Raw genomic sequence first — 8,287 nt, forward strand, 5'->3', positions numbered from 1 at the left:
TGACGTGCCTCTTTGAGAATCTTACTACAATTTCCCCAGGCAGATTATTTTTCTTTATATATCCTGAATATGACCTGTAGGCCACATCCATATTGTTGAGTAATAATTCTGCCTTTATTTCTGTTACTGGGGCAAGTAGCTCGCTCATAAGTTCTTTAAGATTCTCTCCTCTGTTCTCTGGCACCCCCTGGAAGCGCAGGACCATATTGGCCTTATCCATTTATACTTGGAGCATTTGATCTTCCAAAGAAGTTTTCTTTTCCAATTTTTGCACTTTCTTCTTCACTTTCTGTGTTGATTCAGCCACTTCCTTTACTTTCTCAGCATCCTGCTTCATTACTTGGATCAAATCCATTATTTGCGTTTGTTGTGCAGTAATACTTTGTGTTACCACGGACATCTGCTCTTTAAAGTTATTCAGCTGTTCCAGTAGAGGGCGCATGAACTCAGCTACAGCCTTTGCCGTCTCACTGGTCGTTTCCGGCTTTGGGGACTCTGGTTTCGTTTTCAAAAGTCTTTCTTTGTCCCTCTTCCCCACCATCTTTTCCCCCGTTTGTTTACTTTCGGAAAGTTTTTTAAAGTCTCTGAATATGCGCTTAACTGCTTAGCTTGATTGGGTAAGTACTTCTGGGCAATTTCGATCGCGTTTTTCTTCTGCCCCCCCCCCCTTTTGCTCAACAGTTTATGCGCATGGGAGGCGTCCCCCCCGCTCGCTTTTCCAGTTCTACGGAGTAGGGTAGGGAGCGTCTTTTCTTTCAAAAATCGTTTCCCAGTTGACTCATGTTCATAGTTGGCCTTCCGACCACGCTTCTTTCATCATTTTTCACGCCCAATCTCCTGCGCTTGACCTGGTTAGCTTCACTTGTACCATTCGGTATCTCGGCTGGAAGAACCACGGAGCAAAGAGGCGCCTCGATTCTCTGGCATTCCGCCATCGAAGAGGTTACCCCTCAGAGCTCCTTGGCCAGGGTCCCTTCGCTGGGCCCCCGGGGGGGTTTACGAGCCTGCTCGCCCCCTCCTTCTGCTGGAGTACAGAGACATCCCCGGGAGATGAGTCCGCAAGCGTGCCACCATCAACCGGAAACTCAGCTGTGAACGTACTTTTGATAGATGGAGATTTATGCTAGAATAGAGCTGTTCACAAACATACAGTGTCCCAAACATAGACAGAAATTTAGAAGCAAAAGACTTTAAGTTGGGGGTAATTTGGACCCCAAAACTGTTCCAGTGGGCTAATGTCAACTTCAGAAGCTTATCCTTCCATACAGCATCACACTGCTCCCCCACGTACCTGTGATTTGTAGCATCTTTTCATTGGTAAGTGTGGAGCAGTGTGAATGTCCCATTTTGTCAACTGTCCTCACTCACAATCCAAAACCCTAATTCTGCAGCAATGGATCCACAGCATTTGTGTAGTGGGTCACACCAAACTTTCCACCAATCCACATATCATGTCCATAGCCAGAGATTACAATGCAAAAGTCATGGATCCACTGCTTTCTGGTGTTGCCATGGTTCCAAAGCATGGCTCCTCGGGATTTTTTTGTTGGTTCACACATTAATCCCTTATCATCTCCATGCCAACAGATGACAACACAAAAAATAATGGATCCACTGCTTCTTGGCTTTGCCCCATTACAATAACATTATTCTGAAGCAAGGATCCTCATGAATCCCCAGGATTTTTGTATTGAGTCATGTAAAATTCATTATCCAATTGCATATAACGTCCATGGCCCCAGGGGGCACCCAAAAGATCATGGATCCACTACTCCATGGTGCCACCACAGTGCAAAAAAGTATTTCCAAACCATGAGTCATCATGGATCCTCAGGATCTTTGCATTTGATCAACCCATATTCACTGTCCAATCACATATGTTCAATAACCACTGATAGCAACAAAAAAATCAGGGATCCACTGCTTTATGGCAGTGCCATAGCACAAAAATGTGGCTTTGAAGCACAGATCCTCATGGATCCTCATGCTTTTTGCATTTGGTCACCCATATTCACTGTCCAATCACAGATCATGGCCATAGCTACAGATTTCACCACAAACATCATGGATCCACCACTTTATGGAGCTGCCACAGTGGAAAGACATTGTTCCAAATCTCGGATATTGTGGATCCTCAGGATTTTTGTATTGAGTCACCCCAAGCTCACCATCAAATCACATGTCTTATCTATAGCCACAGATTACACCACAAAAAGCCCACATGCACAATGTTACAGTGCCACCACATCGCAAAAACATGCATGGATCCTCTGGATTTTTCCATTATGTCACCACAAGCTCACCATCAAATCACATATCTTCACTATGGGGCTGAACTGAAGGGCTTGCTTCAGAGTTCTCAGAGATACTTTGCTGTCTCCCTGCTTTAAAGACAGACATGTAGCTCTTAAACGTTTATTGTCCTATGAGTGGGAATCCAAAGCAAAATGTTATAGGAAGTTTTTAACCTGCGTCCCATCTGCTTCACCATATAACCTCATACTGCATTTTCAACATAGGGTTGAATTAAAGTGGGATGTGAAAAACAAGCTATAAAACCACACAGCATTTTGTTTTGTCACTGCTAGTTACATTACAAATCCAAATTCACAATCACAGCTGTTTAAAAAAAAATTAAGGCTTGCAATCCTAGTTCCCATTTTCTTTCCTGCATAAGAGTGTATAAACCTTCCATAGGAAGAAATCCTTACTAATACTGATGGTTCTGGCAACAGAGAAAGTTCTCCGTTTAAACCGATTTCTTGTTTTAGCAGCAAAATTATGTCTATGTCATCAGAAACAGAATCTTGATTGAGCATGTTATGTGATTTCTGTGGTGCAGTCCGTAGCCCTGGACATGACATGTGATTTGATGGTGCATTTGGGGTAACGGAATGCAAAAACCCTGAGGACCCATGCTTCGGAGCCATGTTTTTGCGCCATGGTGTCGCCACGAAGCCATGGATCCCTGATTTTTGTGGTGCAGACTCTGCCCATGGACATGGTATGTGATTTGATTATGAGTTTGGGGTGACCCTGTGGAGGAACTCCCCCCCACTCTGAGGTTTCAAAGTGTTCCATCCTAGTTTTTTTCTCTTCTCTCTGGAAGGGCAGGAAGCTAGGTCAGTTACCAGCCATGGTTCTGCAAATAGCTTGGCTTGCAAAGGAACTGAGGGATTTGGTGTTAGGAATCTCCAGGTGACTCCTGGAGATTTCGTAGAATGCCTGCAAGGAGGGCTCCCAGGATGCACCTGGGTGGCCCAGGGTCCACTTGGGTAACCAGGGCATACCAGGTCAAAGGGGGTGGAGAGTGTGATGTAGAATGAGTGGAGTCAGAAGTTTAATAAAAGAGCTTGCTTCCAGGAAAAGAAGAGAGAAGAGATTGGATTTATACCCCGCCCATCACAACCCAAAGGTGTCTCAGTGCGGCTTACAAACTCCTTTCCCTTCCCCTCCCCACAACAGACACCCTGTGAGGTAGGTGGGGCTGAGAGAGCTCTGACAGAAACTGCTCTTTTTCAAGGACAGCTCTTATCAGAACTATGGCTTGCCCAAGGTCATCCAGCCAGGTGCAAGTGGAGGAGTGGGGAATCAAACCCGGTTCTCCCAGATTAGAGTACACGCTCTTAACTACTACACCAAACTGGCTCTCTGGAGGAAGGGTCTCTTGCTGCTGATCTTTGGAAGAGGACAGAATTCCGAACTCTGTTCTGCAGGTCAGGAGCCATTGGCCATGTGGCTTGGCCTGCTGGCTTCAGAGAGCCTTAGGTAATGAGAGACCTTTAGAGCCTTTTGTAACTTTCTAAGCTTGAAAGTGCCTACTGTATTTCAACATCTAGTAGAGTACGTTTTAGAATCAGGGAAAGAAGGATTCAATTATGACCAACTTTTATTTGTCTGTCTGGTTGCGGATCTGGTGCTGTGTATGCTTGTAATCTTTTCCTCTTTTTAATAAACATCATACTCTCTGAAGCTGGTAGTGTTCTCTGGACCACATAGTTTCCCCAACCACCTTAGACTAGGCTACTGTAAGAGGGGAGTCCCAAGAAGGGGGAAGGCAAGCAGTCAAGGCACCCATTGCCAGTCCTCCAGGGGACCCCCAAAGAAAGAATTTGGTCCCCGTGGTAAGTAGGAGCTGGGTAGCAGGAGAACAGAGGCAGGGCCTCAGTTTGAGAAGGGATGTCAGTAGTCTGTCCCTCCTGGTAGGAAGACCCCAACAAGACAGTGGTGTAAGCAATACCCAAGTGGAAGGAGGTGGAATAGCATCCTCCAGGAATTGGTGCATGCCAAGCAGGGGGCAGGCAGAAGAGGGTCTGTAAGTCAGAGCAGGCCCGTTCTTTCACAGACCCAATGCAAAAACCATGAGGATCCGTGCTTCGGAACCATGTTTTTGTGCCATGGTGTGGCCACAAAGCGGTGAATCTGATTTTTGTGGTGCAGGCTCTACCCATGGACATGTCATATGATTTGATGATGACTCTGGGGTGATACGATGCAAAAAACACTGAGGATCCATGCTTTCCAGGCACATCTTCCCACCTGCCCTGCCATAAAGAAGAGGAGGAGGAGGTTGGATTTATACCCCACCCAAGGGAGTCTCAGAGTGGCTTACAAACTCCTTCCCCTCCCCAGAACAGACACCCTGTGAGGTAGGTGGGGCTGAGAGAGCTCTTTCGAGAACTGCCCTTTCAAGAACAGCTCTTGTCAGAACTATGGCTTGCCCAAGGCCATCCAGCAGCTGAAAGTGGAGGAGTGGGGAATCAAACCCGGTTCTCCCAGATTAGAGTCCGTGCACTTGATCACTACACCAAATCACTACACTGCACACTTAACCACTACACCAAACAAAGCAGCGAATATGTGATTTTTGTGGTCAGATCTGTGCCCATAAACATATGTGATTTGATGGTGAGTTTGGGGTGTCCCAATGGAAGAAACCAGGAGGATGCACACTTCAGAACCATGTTCTTGCACCATGGTGTTGCCACGAAACCGTTAATCCCTGATTTTTTTGGTGCAAGCTCTGCCCATGGACATGATATGTGATTTGATTTTGAGTTTGGGGTGACTCAACCACAAGAAACCTGAGGATACATGAGGATCCGTGCTTTGGAACCATGTTTTTGTGCCATGGTGTCACCACAATGCTGGGGTATCACTGATTTTTGTGTGGCTGCCTATAGACTAAGTCTGGTGGTGGGTTATTAATCCACACTCCTCTATGTAAAAAAATAGCCTAACCTAACAAGGTTTAACAGCCTCCCCTCACTGAGTTTCCCAGTCCTCAGATGGTGTGGATGAAGCAGAGACTGGGAAAATGCGAGCAAGGAGCTGGGACGCGGCTTCTCAACCTCCTTTCCCCGACCATAATGGCTGCTCCAGCCTGGGGTGCCCCTGAAGCGCAGCCCTGCGCGGAGTGACTCCAGAGGAGCCCCATTGAGCTGCATTATAGGAACCCGCTGACTGTGGCCGGGCGGCAGTCAAGTCCCGCGGGGTCTGCACGGGAAAGGGCTGGAAGCCTTTTCCCCCCTGGGCTGCAGCAGTGACAGGGTTAAAGCAGCCGAGCAGTTTGCTAGAGCGGCCAAGCAGGGGAGGGGGCGGAGAGGGCAAGAGCGCAGGGAGGGGATCAGACACGCCAAAGCGGAAAAAGCCTTGCAGCCGGAGCCTGGGAAGCTTTACTCTCAAGTAAGTCCATTCAGTCTCGGAGTGTTCTGGGGGAGGAGGGGTGTGTGTGTTTAAATCCTTCCCAAACGTGGTTCCCTTCTGCGGGCGTTTCCCTTTGTTTGCCCCGGTCCTGGGGCGCCTGCCTGGCGGGTCCTCAGGGCTTGCAAGGCGGCTCTTGGGGGGGATCCTGATCCGCCAGGCAGCTGGGGGTGCCCAGGCCAGCCGCATCCCTTGCTTGAGGGTGAGCACAAGATTTTATCCGGGATAGATTGTTCATCATTTTATATTTTTCACGTTTCTTTTATTGTATCTTTTGTCCTGTTTTATCGGGTGCATTTGAAATGGTGGAAGTCCCCTCGAGTCCCATTAAGGGAAGAGGGAGCAGGAGATGCAGGGGCTGAAGGGCGGGGTCTGAATTTTGTAAAGCAAAATAAATTCTGAGGTCAGGATGAAGCGCCGGGGAGGGGGGAGGGGATCACATGGGAGGAATCATTTGTGCTGATCGGCTGCCCAAAATTCCACAAATTTGGGCCACTTCTCCCCTCCACCCACTGGCAGTTGGGGGGAGGGGTATTTTAACTATTTACATTAAAAGTTTGAGTCCAGTGGCACCTTTAAGAGAAGCAAAGTTTTATTCAAGGTATAAGCTTTTGTGTGCAAGCACCCGTCTTTAGGATAGTTCCGGTTTTTGCATTTTGTAAGAAAGGAAATGTTATATCAGTGTGTACCTGTGCAAGTTTCTTCATAAGGTTGATGCTGTTCCATTCCACGTGGCTTAATGTGGTGCCTTCCGTAGTTGCGCTCGGACTCAGACTTGGTTCTGCTGCTTCAGACCAACACAGCTACCTGCCTGAATCTACATTAAGTATAGTCTGCCATTTAATGTCACTCAACGCAATCAATAGGATGGTACAGTCAATAAACTACGAAATAGAATTTGGGCTAGGCACCCAATACTACCTTCAACCATAGGCCTGGCAAAACAACTCTGTTTTGCAATCTTTGTGGAATTGTACCAGATCCCGCAGGGCCATGATCTCTCCTGGAAGAGTGGTGTCATCTGCCTATCTCAGTTTATTAATGTTCTTCCAGCAGTTTTCACTCCACCTTCATGTAAATCTAATCCAGTATTCCTTATGACACGTTCTGCATATAGATAGAAGAGACAGGGAGATAGAATACATCCTAACCTGACACCCTTGCCAATTGGAAAGATTTCTGTTTCTTCATATTTTGGCCTAACAGTGGCCTCTTGCGGCCAGAGTACAGGGAGTACAGGTTGTTCATCAAAACAATTGGATGTTGTGGCCAGTGTTCCCTCTAAGCTGAGTTAGTGTGAGCTAGCTCACAGTTTTTTAGCCTCTGGCTCACACATTTTTGTCTTAGCTCAGGAAGGGATGGCTCCAGAGGAAATTAATTTATGCAGTGGCCAAATCACTCGCTCACAACTCTAATGCCAGTCGCTCACCAAGTAGAATTTTTGCTCACAAGACTCCACAGCTTAGAGGGAACATTGATTGTGGCACCCCCATTTCTTTTAAAATCAACCATAGCTTTTCTTGATCCCCACAGTCAAAAGTGGGAATGTAAGCTAGGAAATTTTTGTAATTTTTTAAAAATTGCATTTTATATGTGTGTGTATGTGTGTGTGTTTATGTGTGCACCAGGAGTCATGGCGACCTCTGGTGACGGACCCTTACTGGGGGCCTGGAGGATATTCAGAGAGGTGGCTGGTTTTTCAAGGAAGTCTCCCCATCCAAGTACTTGCCAGAGTCAACCCTGCTTAGCTTCTGAGATCTGATGAGATCGGGTTTGCCTGGGCTATCCAGGTCAGGGACTTTTTGTAAAATGCTGAGCATCACTTTATTTGCATGAGAAATTAATGCAATGGTCTGATAGTTGTTACAGTCTTTTAAGTCTCCATTTTTCAGAACTGGAATGTAAAGTGAGCGTTTCCAGTCTGTGGGCCACTGTTTTGTTTTCCGTCTTTGCTAACATAATCATGTTAAGGTTTTGATGGATTACTTTTCTGTGGCTTGGAATAGCTCTACTGATATCTCACCTACTCCAGGTGATTTGTTTCTCCCAGTTGTTCTCAGTGCAGCTTTGCTTTCTAAAACTCTTACCTTCTTCTTCAAAAGATTCTTCTTAAAAGGAATGTGTCCTCCATTCATCTCTTTTTAAATAATTCTTCAGTGTATTGTTCCCATCTTTTCTTCAATATTTCTACCTCTAGATCATACACTAGGCTGGGAAGAAACCCCAACCCTGGTTCTCGCCCCTGTGGTTAAAGCGGCTCTGATGGTGGAGGAGTCAGGGATGAGGAGTCTGGGAGTGGGTCAGGATCCATCTCTTCAGCTTGTTCCATTCCTCCTCTTACCCCTCTCCCTTCCTGTTGTTGCAGATGTGGGGAAGATCCCTGAAGGTGGAAGCAAAATTCTCTGAGGCAGAAGGAGCTCCGTCAGAGGAAGGTCAGAGGGCGCAGGCCCAGGAGCATGCCCAAGATGCCCTGTCAAGCGGTAAGGGAGCCTCCTGCCCAGATGGGATCAGGGCACATAGTGAAGCTGTTGGGCAGAAGGTTCAGGACAGGAGAAAAGGGAGATACTTCTGCAGAGTACGTAGA

This window comes from Gekko japonicus, unplaced genomic scaffold (assembly GCF_001447785.1).
Source record: "Gekko japonicus isolate JY-2015 unplaced genomic scaffold, Gekko_japonicus_V1.1 scaffold3566, whole genome shotgun sequence".
Taxonomy (NCBI): domain Eukaryota; kingdom Metazoa; phylum Chordata; class Lepidosauria; order Squamata; family Gekkonidae; genus Gekko; species Gekko japonicus.